This window comes from Podarcis vaucheri (assembly GCF_965113315.1).
Source record: "Podarcis vaucheri genome assembly, chromosome: 12".
Classification (NCBI taxonomy): domain Eukaryota; kingdom Metazoa; phylum Chordata; class Lepidosauria; order Squamata; family Lacertidae; genus Podarcis; species Podarcis vaucheri.
In genome coordinates this window covers 21,991,378-22,003,448 of record NC_138750.1, presented here as the reverse complement: position 1 = coordinate 22,003,448, position 12,071 = coordinate 21,991,378, and the positions used below count along the sequence as shown (strand labels likewise).

At 42.8% G+C, this 12,071-nt stretch overlaps 1 protein-coding gene across 5 annotated transcripts in view; it reads left to right on the top strand.

The window, feature by feature from the left end:
- The window catches only part of LRRC3B (leucine rich repeat containing 3B), a 69,636-nt gene that overhangs the window by 28,170 nt on the left and 29,395 nt on the right, over positions 1-12,071 (top strand). The window lies entirely within an intron of this gene.

Here is a 12,071-nt window from a genome sequence, read left to right as displayed (position 1 = left end):
CTGTACGCCGGCTCCCTTGGCCAATAAAGCGAGATGAGCGCCGCAACCCCAGAGTCGGACATGACTGGACCTAATGGTCAGGGGTCTCTTTACCTTTACCTAATATGTGCAACAGTCCTTACTCAAAAGAGAACAGGTCTTCTTTACCTTTATTGTTATTATTTATTAAATTTGTATACTGTCCTATATCTGTCGGTCTCAGGGCAGTTCGCAACACAAAATTACACAATATAAAAGCACAAAATACATTTCAATATAACAATTGACCATAGGTATACAAACTAATAAAAATACACTCCCGGACAAAAGCCCTAGCCCATAAATACAAACGTCCAAATTAGCATACAACATTTAAGAACCCTCTGAAATAAAACAACACCAACCCAAGTTAAAACCCCATGCCCCATTAAATAATTTTAGCACAAGAGGGCTGGCCCATACCCTTGTTCTACCCCCGAAGTGCCACCACCCAAGGGACAACTCCCCTTGGTGTCTCCCCTTCAGGAGTGGCCTGGCTGGGGGGTGCCCAGGCCCCCAGGACAGGCAGACTTTATAGAGCTGCCCAGCAACAGGTCATGCCTAGCTAGGGCAGCAGGCGTTTCCAGTGCTGCTTTAATATCTTGAATGCACGACAAGCTGTACCCTTCTACACAATTATTAGAGTTGCGGGAGCCCTGTCATCTTTTGTATTTTTTGGGATAACATTTTATTAATTTTCCAGAAATAACAGAAATAAAAACAAAAATCAAAACCAAATAGATTGACTTCCCACTAGTCCCTTCCTTGGTTCAATTACCGTATATATCAACATTGAAACCCATTTAAATTACCAGCTATTATCCATTCATAAGAAAATTACAAGTAGTTTTAAAACCCTGCTAATGTATTAACCTGTGTACAATGCTTCTGTATATAGGCAATAAACATCTTCCATTCTTCTTTAAGTTCGTTGTCATCTCTTCCTCTTAGTTTCATTGTCAATTCGGCCATTTCAGTTTAACTTGCCACTCTTCTTTAGAAACATAGGAAGCTTCCTTATGTTGAGCCATTGGCTCATCTAACAGCATGGTCCAATGACTGGCAGCAGTTGACCAGAGTTTCAGACCAGGGCCTCTCCCAGCCCTAGCTGAAGATGTCTGAACCAGGGACGTTCTATATGCAAAGCAAATTTTCTGCTTCTTCCCCAGGTAAACATGAGTCTCTTTTGAACTTACGAGTTAAGCATTGACGGTCTGGGCTATTGGTTTTAATTAATTGCTTGAGAATAATGCAATAGAATTAATGGCAAACTTTAAAAAGCTAAAGGAGCCCTGACAGTTAAGTCCAGTCGCGAACGACTCTGGGATTGCTCATCTCGCTTTACTGGCCGAGGGAGCCGACATTTGTCCACAGACAGTTTTTCTGGGTCATGTGGCCAGCATGACTAAACCGCTTCTGGCGAAACAGAGCAGTGCACAGAAACGCCATTTACCTGCCAGAGTGGTACCTATTTATCTACTTCTCTACTTATATTATTATTATCATCTACTTGCACTTTGATGTGCTTTCAAACTGCTAGGTTGGCAGGAGCTGGGACCGAGCAACGGGAGCTCACCCCATTGTGGGGATTCGAACCGCCGACCTTCCGATTGGCAAGCCCTAGGCTCAGTGGTTTACACCATAGCGCCACCCACGTCCCTTGGCAAACTTAACTCTTGGTAAAATGTTGTGCGCTAGCCTTGTGCATCGACGTATTCATCAGATGAATTAAAAGCAGAATGAGTCTTGTAACTTGGTTTCTGTTGATGTGGACGGTGTTTGCTGTGCTGGTTTGTTATTGTTCTGGTTCCCAGGTCGAATTGAAAATGAGGCTTTGGGTGAGCTGCAAAAGTGGGTATCTCCCAAATGAGTTTTGCACGTCACCTCATAATAGTTTCACTGCAGGCTTTGACTCACAATGTTTCGGGGCTGTGCAGTGCTACTTCAGATTATACGTGGGGGTTTGTGATGGATAGATCCTTCATATGAAAAGAAAAAACCCAGAAAAGCACATAGAACTTTTCTCACTAGCTGTATTTACATTTCCTGTCAGAGGCTTGGCACAGTGTGCACAAGAAGCACCTTTTGAAGATGATGGGTGACAGAAGTTTGAAGAAAGAAGTGAAATCCTGAGAGAAAAATCTTGTGCTTCTTGATAGAATCACAGCGTTCAACACACACGTCCTCCTGCGTGGGCCTGTACACATTGGGCTGGAAGCCTCCTTCAAGTATTTGGGTCCCAAGCCATTAAAATACAGTTGTACCTTGCTTTTATAATTTAATCCGTTCCAGGAGTCCATTTGAATCCCAGATGAGTTTGAAAACCAAGGCGTGGCTTCTGATTGGCTGCAGGAGTGTCCTGCAGCCAATCCGAAGCCATACCAGACGTTTGGCTTCTGAAAATCATTCAAAAACCGGAACAATCACTTCCGGTTTTCAATTGTTCGGGAGCTGAAATGTTCGAGTTAAAAGGTGTTCAGCTTCCGAGATTTCAGAATCTTAAATTGGGCCCAAAGACATAGTGTCACATGATTGCATCTCAGGACACTGTACCTCTAAAAAATACTTCGGTAAAAACATCATGGGCATTTGACCAGGGCTGAACACCCCTGATTCAAATGTGTGCATCCAGGGTGAGCACGGCCTGCTCATCTCATTCTGCTGCCTCCCCATTCCTTGGCTCCAAAGATAACAACTTGGCATTGGGTTGAGCAGTAGGGAAATGGTACATATTCCCCTATCCTTAGAGAAGCCTCTTTCATCATCAGAGATGGGACTTAGAAAGCCTTCTCCCTAGTAGAAATAATATGTAAACAGCAGCATTTACTCTCTGGGATTATCTTCTGGGGGTAGGTTGATCATTGCTTTTCCCCTTTGCTGCATTTGGTGGTAAGTCCTTGGTCTTTGGGGGTGGGGAAGGAGAAGAAGGTGGAGCTTAATCTGAGTGCCTTTAATTTAATTTAATTTAATTTATTCTTACATTTGTATCCCACTTTCCCTCCAGGGAGCCCAACATGGTTCCCACCGTCTTAATTGCATCCTTACAACTCCTTTGTGAGGTACATTGGGAAGAGAGACAGTGACTGGCCCAAGGTCACTTGCTAAACTTCATGGCCAATTAAAGCATCTGAACTGGGTCTCCAAGGTCCTAGTCCAGCACTCTAACCACAATACCACACTGTCTCTCTGCATGAGCCTTTTTACGAGTTTTTTGTCAGCACTTCATGTGAGCGCTCACGAAACTCAAACTTTTGTGTTTTTTGTGTTTTTTTAATATATATATTTTATTAAACAATTTCAATCAAACAGAATAGTCAAATAATCACTTACATTATTCCCCCCTTTTATTCCCCCCATCCCTCCCTCTCCCCCTCGCCCAGGACTTCCCTTAACTGCCTTCTCTGATTTATTTGCACATATTGCTCTTTGCACATAAAAAACTGTACATATCATTACATCATCTGTCCTATATTCTATTAATAAATTTGTGGATGTTTATTCAAAACCTGCCACGGAGTCCAAATCATTTTGTGTGTGTTTTTTAAATAGACTGTAAAAAGTACCCAATCTTCTTTGAAGTCCGGATTGAAGTCCTTCTCCCACAGCTTATTTGTGAGCTTTGCCAACTCTGCATAACTCATCAGTTTTTCTTGCCATTGTTCTTTCGTTGGGATTTCCTCCTTCTTTCATCCTTGTGCTAATAAGACTCTTGCCGCTGTTGTAGCATACATAAATAGATTCTTTAATTTTGGGGGCAGGTCTCGTCCTATAATCCCTAACAAAAATGCTTCCGGTTTCTTTATAAATGCCATTTTAAACATTTTTTTCAATTCATTATAAATCATTTCCCAATTTTTAAAAATTTCTCTACATTCCCACACGAAACTCAAACTTTTGGGGGGTCACATATTTTGAAAGCGCACTGTTCAGATACATCACTTCAGCTGAGCGGGTCTGGATCTGTCCAATGCCTTAATATGGAGACCATCAGGAAAGGCCAACGTCAAAATGTGGCATCCTTAGGTAGCTTCCAGAGCTCAAACGCTGATGCTTGCCCCTATTTAAAATAAAACAGAAACAGTCCAATGGTTTGGGCGCTCCGGACAGACCTGAGTTCTCCCTGCCACTTAAATTTAACAAAATCCTATCAAAACATGATATTGGGAGCCAGGTTTCCGGGAAATTTAAATACCAGCAAGACTGGGTTGCTTGGAGTGCTGCTGCTTGCCTCCCACAATTGCCAGGTAAGCCTGCCAGGGCCCATTGATGGAAGAACGAGCCCAGCAGAGGGCACTTTGCTTAAAGCAAGAGATGCTATGCATGTCCCTCCCAGTGATTTGGAAGATAAACACATAATACTGTTGCAAGCACTTTGGTGCAGTAAGTTTGATAGCACACACTTCTGCCTGGTCTGTTGTCAATAGACGTTCAGTGGTACCTCGGGTTAAGAACTTAATTCATTCTGGAGGTCTGTTCTGAAACTGTTCTTAACCTGAGGTACCATTTTAGCTTAATGGGGCCTCCTGCTGCCGCCGCACAATTTCTGTTCTCATCCTGAAGCAACGTTCTTAACCCGAGGTTAACGGAGTCTGTAACTTGAAGCGTTTGTAACCTGAGGTGTCTGTAACCTGAGGTACCACTGTACTTGAAAGGAAGTTGGGAGAAAATTGGTTTTCTGGTTCTCTCCCGCGGTACCTGGAAGCACAGGCTATATCCTTTTACATGATACTAAAGCTCCAATAATAGCCGCATAAACCTGTACCATTGTGTCACGATGTTCTTGGCTGCGCCTCAGTTTTTAATTCACAAGAGTATCCTGAAGGGCTTACTGGGTTTCTTATTGGTAGCAATTCACATCTGCTGTAGACTTGTACTTTGGGGTCATGTTTCTGCTGTTCAGTGACAAAAAACAACAGCAAACCTTGAATGAACATTGACTGCTTATTGCAACCTTTGTTGTGTATTGCTTGCAAGATCCGCGGTTTGGCTTCTTTACTTTTTAATGGGCTGGACTGCTCTTCGTGAAACTCTATTGAATCTCTGAATTAAGACATTTGATACGTGAAAGGAGAGTTTGTCTCATCCTGTTTTATCATTAGCAGTAGGATGCTGGAATCATATTTTTGGATCAAGATGAAATTAGTTGCCTTTAGGCTCCATTTCAATCAATGGAATCAATTAGATCTATTCCGTCTCGTTTTCGCAGATGGGTAAGATGCCGAAAGCGTGGAATTCTGGAGGAAAAATAGCTGCAGAGCCTGAGCTGAATCTCTGTGCTCATTTTCTGCTGAATGTCTCCCCCTACTTGGCTGATCCTCAAGAGGCTGTTGGTACCAAATGTCACTTTCAGAGGCAAAAAGCATCCCAGAGGGAGCAACTTTCAGCAGAAAACTGGTGCAGGGCCCCTGATCTAGATCAGGAAGTTGTTCCAGATTGGGGGTCTACAGCTTTTCCCCAAAATAAAAGCAGTTAGGTTAAGCACACACTTAGATATGCAACGAGCAATGTGTGTAGTTCAATGTCAATTTCAGGCGCCAATACCAGTGTCGCCTCTTCCGTCTTGTGGGCTTCTGCTACCTGAGGCAGCTGCCTCAAATTGCCTAATGGCAGAGCCGGCTCCACCTGAACAGGGAGAGAAGGGGAAAGGCATATGCAAGCGGGTTTCTCTTGAGCTCTTCAGAATTTTATGGGAAATCATATGGAAATACAAATCATATGGGAAATTTCTTAAACGTTCACGGCAGATTTTATTTTGGGTGCTTTAATCCTGGGCAGTGCGTGTGTTATGTTTATGTGCTTGCTCTCTCTAGATTGCTTCCCCAGAGGTGTAGTTTTTATGAACTGGTTTTTCATTCAGTGCAGTGCTTCATTTGGTCTGGATATACAGTGTGGGCTGCTATTCAGCAAGCAGACTGATGACTCACCTTGCCTTGCTGACTTTTTGTAGCTGATTCTATCGCCTAACGTACCTAAGGTCTAATAGGTTTCTAATGAGATGTTAACAGCATCCAAGGGTAGATGTTGTACTGCCACAGAATGATATCTTTTCCCTGGAACACCACCAACTCTGTTGCTCTTAGATCTCCTGCAGCATGTCTGCTGTGGTTGTTTACACTTTAGACTTCGGGTCAAAATGTGTGTGTGGCCCAAGCCCCCAGCAGCCCTAATATTTTTGTCTGGGGAAAATCGGGCTCGCCACATGGGCAGCATGTACTGAAGTTCTCACCCTGGGCCAGCAGGGGGATACTGTAGATAGTTTTCACTCAGGTCCACATATGCAAATAAGGAATTGAAAGTGACATTCAGTGATTGGATAGTTACAGAAAGTTGTTACTGTTGCTTTGTAGTTGAGCTCTATATAAGCAGGGTGGCTGAACCCTTCAGTTCAGTTCTGGCCTGTGAATAAACAAGAGCTGTTTGAAGAATCGCTGTGTTGTCTGATATGTTCACCCACAACTTAACAGTGCGCTTGTTTGCTTAAAACATTTCCTGGTCCACTGTAGTTCTCGTCCACATCCTCCCCTCCCACACATAACTGCTTTTATGAGGACCATTGTTCAGTGGTAGGTAGGGCTGGGTGATATATCAGAATATTGTCCCAAACTGATTTGAAGTCCATATATGTGATATCAGTTTCATAATGTTTGACCAATATATCGCGAATCATGATGTGTGTATGTTTGCTTTTGCAAAAATCACAATGTGGGGAAAACTGTGAAGCCAGCCGGCGCCTGGACATAACTCCAGCATTTCAGAGATTGTGATATATCAATATATTGTGACGTTTAGCTGGTGATATATCAGTGTGGAAAACCAGACATCAGCCAGCCGTAGTGGTAGATTAGCCTTGCACGGAAAAGGTCCCGGGCCCAACCCTTGGTGTCTCTATATAGGACTCTGAAAAGCTCCATGGAGAACCTCTGCCATTCCAAGTAGACAACACTGAGCTTGGTAAACCAAAGGACTGACGTGTGTGTGTGTGTGTGTGTGTATACACACACACACACACACACACACACACAGTGGTACCTCAGGTTACATACGCTTCAGGTTACAGACTCTGCTAACCCAGAAATATTACCTCAGGTTAAGAGCTTTGCTTCAGGATGAGAACAGAAATCGTGCTCCGGCGGCGTGGCGGCAGCAGGAGGCCCCCTTAGCTAAAGTGGTGCTTCAGGTTAAGAACAGTTTCAGGCTAAGAACAGACCTTCAAAACGAATTAAGTTCTTAACCCGAGGTACCACTGTATAGTAAATAAAGAAATGAATAAAATACCATATATGTGTGTGGTATTTCATTTCTTTATTTTACTTTGTTTAATATATATATATATTCCCAAGCTTTGGTTGCCAGCTGCTTTTGGACTACAACTCCCATCATCCCCAGCTAGCAAGACCAGTGGTCAAGGATGATGGGAATTGTAGTCCAAAAGCAGCTGGAGACCCAAGTTTTAGTAACACTGATTTACAGTATCTCCCTATGTTGCTAGTTCCATAGCACCAAAGACAACACAGTGCCAGCATGCCTGCTGATCTGTTCCAGTTATTGATGATTGTCCCTTTTTGATGATGTCCCTTACATTTCCCGGGTTTCAAAGGAAGCAGCTCCTCTCCCTCCCTCCCTGCTGGCCAGGCTCCAACTGTGTTGCTTGGCTGCGTTGCTCACCCAATAAGGAGTCTAAGAATGACTGGGGGTGGAGCTTGCATGCCTTGTGCTGATCAAATCAGCCGTGTTGCCTGGGGACTCGCCTTTGCTCAGCGCTTCCCAGCGGAGAGGTGACGGTGGTTTTCCCTGCTATATCCCATTTGCTGGGTTGCTGCACTGTGGGAACCACCGCTTGAGGCTTTGTTTGGCTGCTGGCTGGGCTTTCTGCCTTTGGCTTGGAGGGGCTCAGAAGTTGAACATACCTGTGGTGGGAAAATCCCTTATTTTGGCTTCTGATCCCTTATTTTCAAGGCTGCTGGTCCCTTATTTTCAAATCTGTAAGTTGACAGCTATGGTTCTGATGTCATCTTAGTTTTGCCCTGTGTGCACAGGATTGCAAATGCATTGACAAATCCTATGTGCTAAGGCCTATTTTATACAACTGGTCTTCCTCCAAACTCGATGTGCCATAGGATTGCAGTCTTAAATCTGCTTTACCTGGGCATAAGGCCCATTGAGCTCTGGAGTAAGCAATGGAATAAGCTCTGTTGAATTTTGAGCATGCACATATAGGCTTATATTGTTAATCATCTTCAGGTTTCTTAATCACAAAGAATTACAAATTGTACAGTATTTAAAACACACACCACCATGTGGGCCTGTAGACAAAGAAGTGCTTACTCAAACATTCTTTCAGGTGCTGTTTTCATGAAAAGCGTCTTTACACTTCATTGCTTAAACTAACAAAAATATGAACCTTGTTTATTTTCTAAAGCCATGTGCGGATGAAAGCATATAAAGGATTTTTGTTAATATTAAGTTTCTGTAATTTGTATGTGTGGGCTTGCAGACCAAAGGTTTTATTTTTACTTTATTATTATTTTTTTGCAGTAACATTTTGGAAGATCTTTAATTGAAAGATCAAAATAATTCATATTACTTGCTTCAGTAAATTTTAATTTCATTTCCTTGCCTGGCGCTCCTCCTTAGTTATTGATGTTTGACATTGCAAATGGTCCTTTTTCTTTCTGCGGTCATTTGTTAGCTTCCTACTAGTAGTATCAGATGATGACTGAGCTTTCATGACGGACGCCTGTATCCTCTGAACAATAGGCATCTGTGACCATGTGAACTGGTTATCTGTAATTATTGACCATCCATTCAAAGTGGACTTGATGTACCAGTCACTAATGTTGTTCTAGACATAGTTGTGGGACGGGGGAGTTGGATAGGGATGAGAGAGCAGGAATCTCCCCTGCTCTTAATAAGGGTTTGCTATCACATAAAAGGGACGGGTGGCGCTGTGGTCTAAACCACTGAGCCTCTTGGGCTTGCCGATCGGAAGGTTGGTGGTTCGAATCCCCACGACGGGGTGAGCTCCCATTGCTCTATCCCAGCTCCTGCCAGCCTAGCAGTTCAAAAGCACACCAAAAAGTGCAAGTAGATAAATAGGTGCCGCTCCGGTGAGAAGGTAAATGGTGTTTCCGTGAACTGCTCTGGTTTCGCCAGAAGCGGCTTAGTCATGCTGGCCACATGACCTGGAAAAACTGTCTGCAGACAAACACCAGCTCCCTCGGCCTGTAAAGCAAGATGAGTGCTGCAACCCCAGAGTCGTCTGCGACTGGACTTAATTGTCAGGGGTCCTTTACTTTTTTTTATCACATAAAAACAGCGGTGAGAGTCTGGAGTCTCCAGTGAAGGACTTTGTGGGTGTCTAATTGGCAACATCTTCTGTACAGCGGTACCTCAGGTTAAGAACTTAATTTGGTCTGGAGGTCCGTTCTTAACCTGAAACTGTTCTTAATCTGAGGTACCACTTTAGCTAATGGGGCCTCCTGCTGCTGCCGCACAATTTCTGTTCTCATCCTGAAGTAAAGTTCTTAACCCAGGGTACTATTTCTGGGTTAGTGGAGTCTGTAACCTGAAGTGTCTGTAACCCGAGGTACCATTGTATGGTGTACAGTCGTAACTTGGAAGTCAAATGGAATCCGTTCCGGAAGTCCGCTCGACTTCCAAAATGTTTGCAAACCGAAACACGGCTTCTGATTGGCTGCAGGAAGCTCCTGCAGCCAATCAGAAGCCGTGGAAGCCCCATTGGACGTTCAGCTTCAAAAAACAGTTTGCAAACCGGAACAGTCACTTCCAGGTTTGCGACGTTTGGAAGCCAAACGGGAACTAAGCTGTTCGAAAACCAAGGTACGACTGTACAAGATTTCTGTCTACAGAGTATGAGAATTTAACGTCCAATGATGGACGTTTTAAAATGACCCAACTACATATTTAACTGACCTAATATTCAGAAAAGAAAGAGAGAACTTTTTCAGGTCTATCAACTTCAAATAAAAAAAAAAAATTTCCCAGTTAGAAGGAATGGGGAATTGGAATGTATGCCAAAGAAGGTACACGAGGAAGAGAGGATCTCTGTGGAATTGACCTAGTTCTTATGGCGAGAAAATTTTCCCTTGCAACCATTGCTAATTAATGTATTTTAGGTTGAGATTCAGCTTACCTTCGCCATGAGGTAGGTAAAAGTGAGGTAGTAATTAGTAGCAGGCTCTCCAATGAACTTTGTCAGGGCAGATCTTGGAATATGAATCTCCCAGTTCTTCCTCACAGATACCAGATCCCGTTTAGTTTTTGCCCTCCCCTTGAATGGCTCTGGGGAATGATTGTAATTGCAGTGTAGAAGTCTTTAGATATACAAAAACATGTTAATCTCTTTTATTCTCCCCCTCCTTCCACCCCCCACAACATCCAGGCCAGACAAATTAAATCATATTGTTTGCACTTGCAAGCCTTTGCCATATTTGTTTTCCTAGGAAATTTGTTCGGGTTTTTAGCACATGTCCAAAGTTGCTTTTGTACATTTGAAGAAATGCCATGGTTGAGTGGAAACAAAATCCTTAATAAATGTCTGCAAATTATGCTGTGAATAAGTGTGTCTCGTCAGCTTGCAAGCACTTGGCATAGCCTCTTGTAACATTTATGTTGAATAGATGATTGACTTAATTTTTTAATGTAGAAGATCAGTGAATGACAGCTCATCACTTCAGATGTTTGGAAAACCCACTTATTTTTGCCTGCTTTTTCTTCATTTTGTTCTGCTGATACTTATGTATTCTGGTATTTCGGGGCTTGATGTTTGTGGTTTATTTTTGCTGACTTTTAATTGGTTTGTTGTACCGTATTTTATTTTAATTACACGCCACCTTGGGAGGGGGGTTCCCTCCCTTTTCAAGCAGCTTAAAATAGTTCAAATGAAATAAACTGCTTTTATCATAATGAACACCCATTCTGAGTTTAAATCTCACATTAAAAAGAATTTTTGAGCTTTTCCACGTGAAATATATTCCTATTTAGGTGAAGAATTCATTGTTCCTTTGCTTTTTCATAGGTGGGTCACAGTTTCTGCTACTCGTTATTTTTCTTGCAGTCCTGGATGAAGTCTTTCATTGTCATCTAATTTCATAGCAATACAGTATCATAGTTCATTTTGCACTCCACTCCTTATGGAGGCTGCTGCTCCTTATTTCAGCTTAAATGTTTTGAGCGCAACATTATGGAAAGCATGCACTTTGCATCTCACGAAGTGTTGAAAACTCATGCCAGGAGGGGAAAAAAATCAAGTAACTGAGCAAATAAAGTTCTTTTGTTTTGGACATTTCATATGGATGGTAGTTTGTGGACATTTTGGCACCCCTTAGCATTAAACCAACTGATGCCTTTGGATTTGTGGACCAGATGTATCTACACAATACCTGTTACTGCAGGACATCGGAAGCTACATTATACCAAGTCAGATCTATAGTTCATGTATCCCTTAGTACAGTGGTACCTCGGGTTAAAAACTTAATTCATTCTGGAGATCTGTTCTTAACCTGAAACTGTTCCTAACCTGAGGTACCGCTTTAGCTAATGGGGCCTCCCGCTGCCACCGTGTGATTTCTGTTCTCATCCTGAAGCAAAGTTCTTAACCTGAGGTACTATTTCTGGGTTAGCGGAGTCTGTAACCTGAAGCATCTGTAACCTGAAGTGTCAGTAACCCAAAGTACCACTGTATGGTGTACAGTCGTAATTTGGAAGTCGAACGGAATCCGTTCCGGAAGTCTGTTCGAGTTCCAAAACATTTGAAAACCAAAACATGGCTTCTGATTGGCTGCAGGAAGCTCCTGCAGCCAATTGGAAGCCGCGGAAGCCCCGTCGGACGTTTGGCTTCCAAAAATAGTTCACAAACCAGAAAAGTCACTTCTGGGTTTGCCACGTTCGAAAGCAAAAATGTTCGGGAACTAAGCTGTTCGAAAACCAAGGTACGACTGTACAAGATTTCTGCCTACAGAGTATGAGTATTAAATGTCCGATGATGGACATTTTAAAATGACCCAACTGCATATTTAACTGACCTAATATTA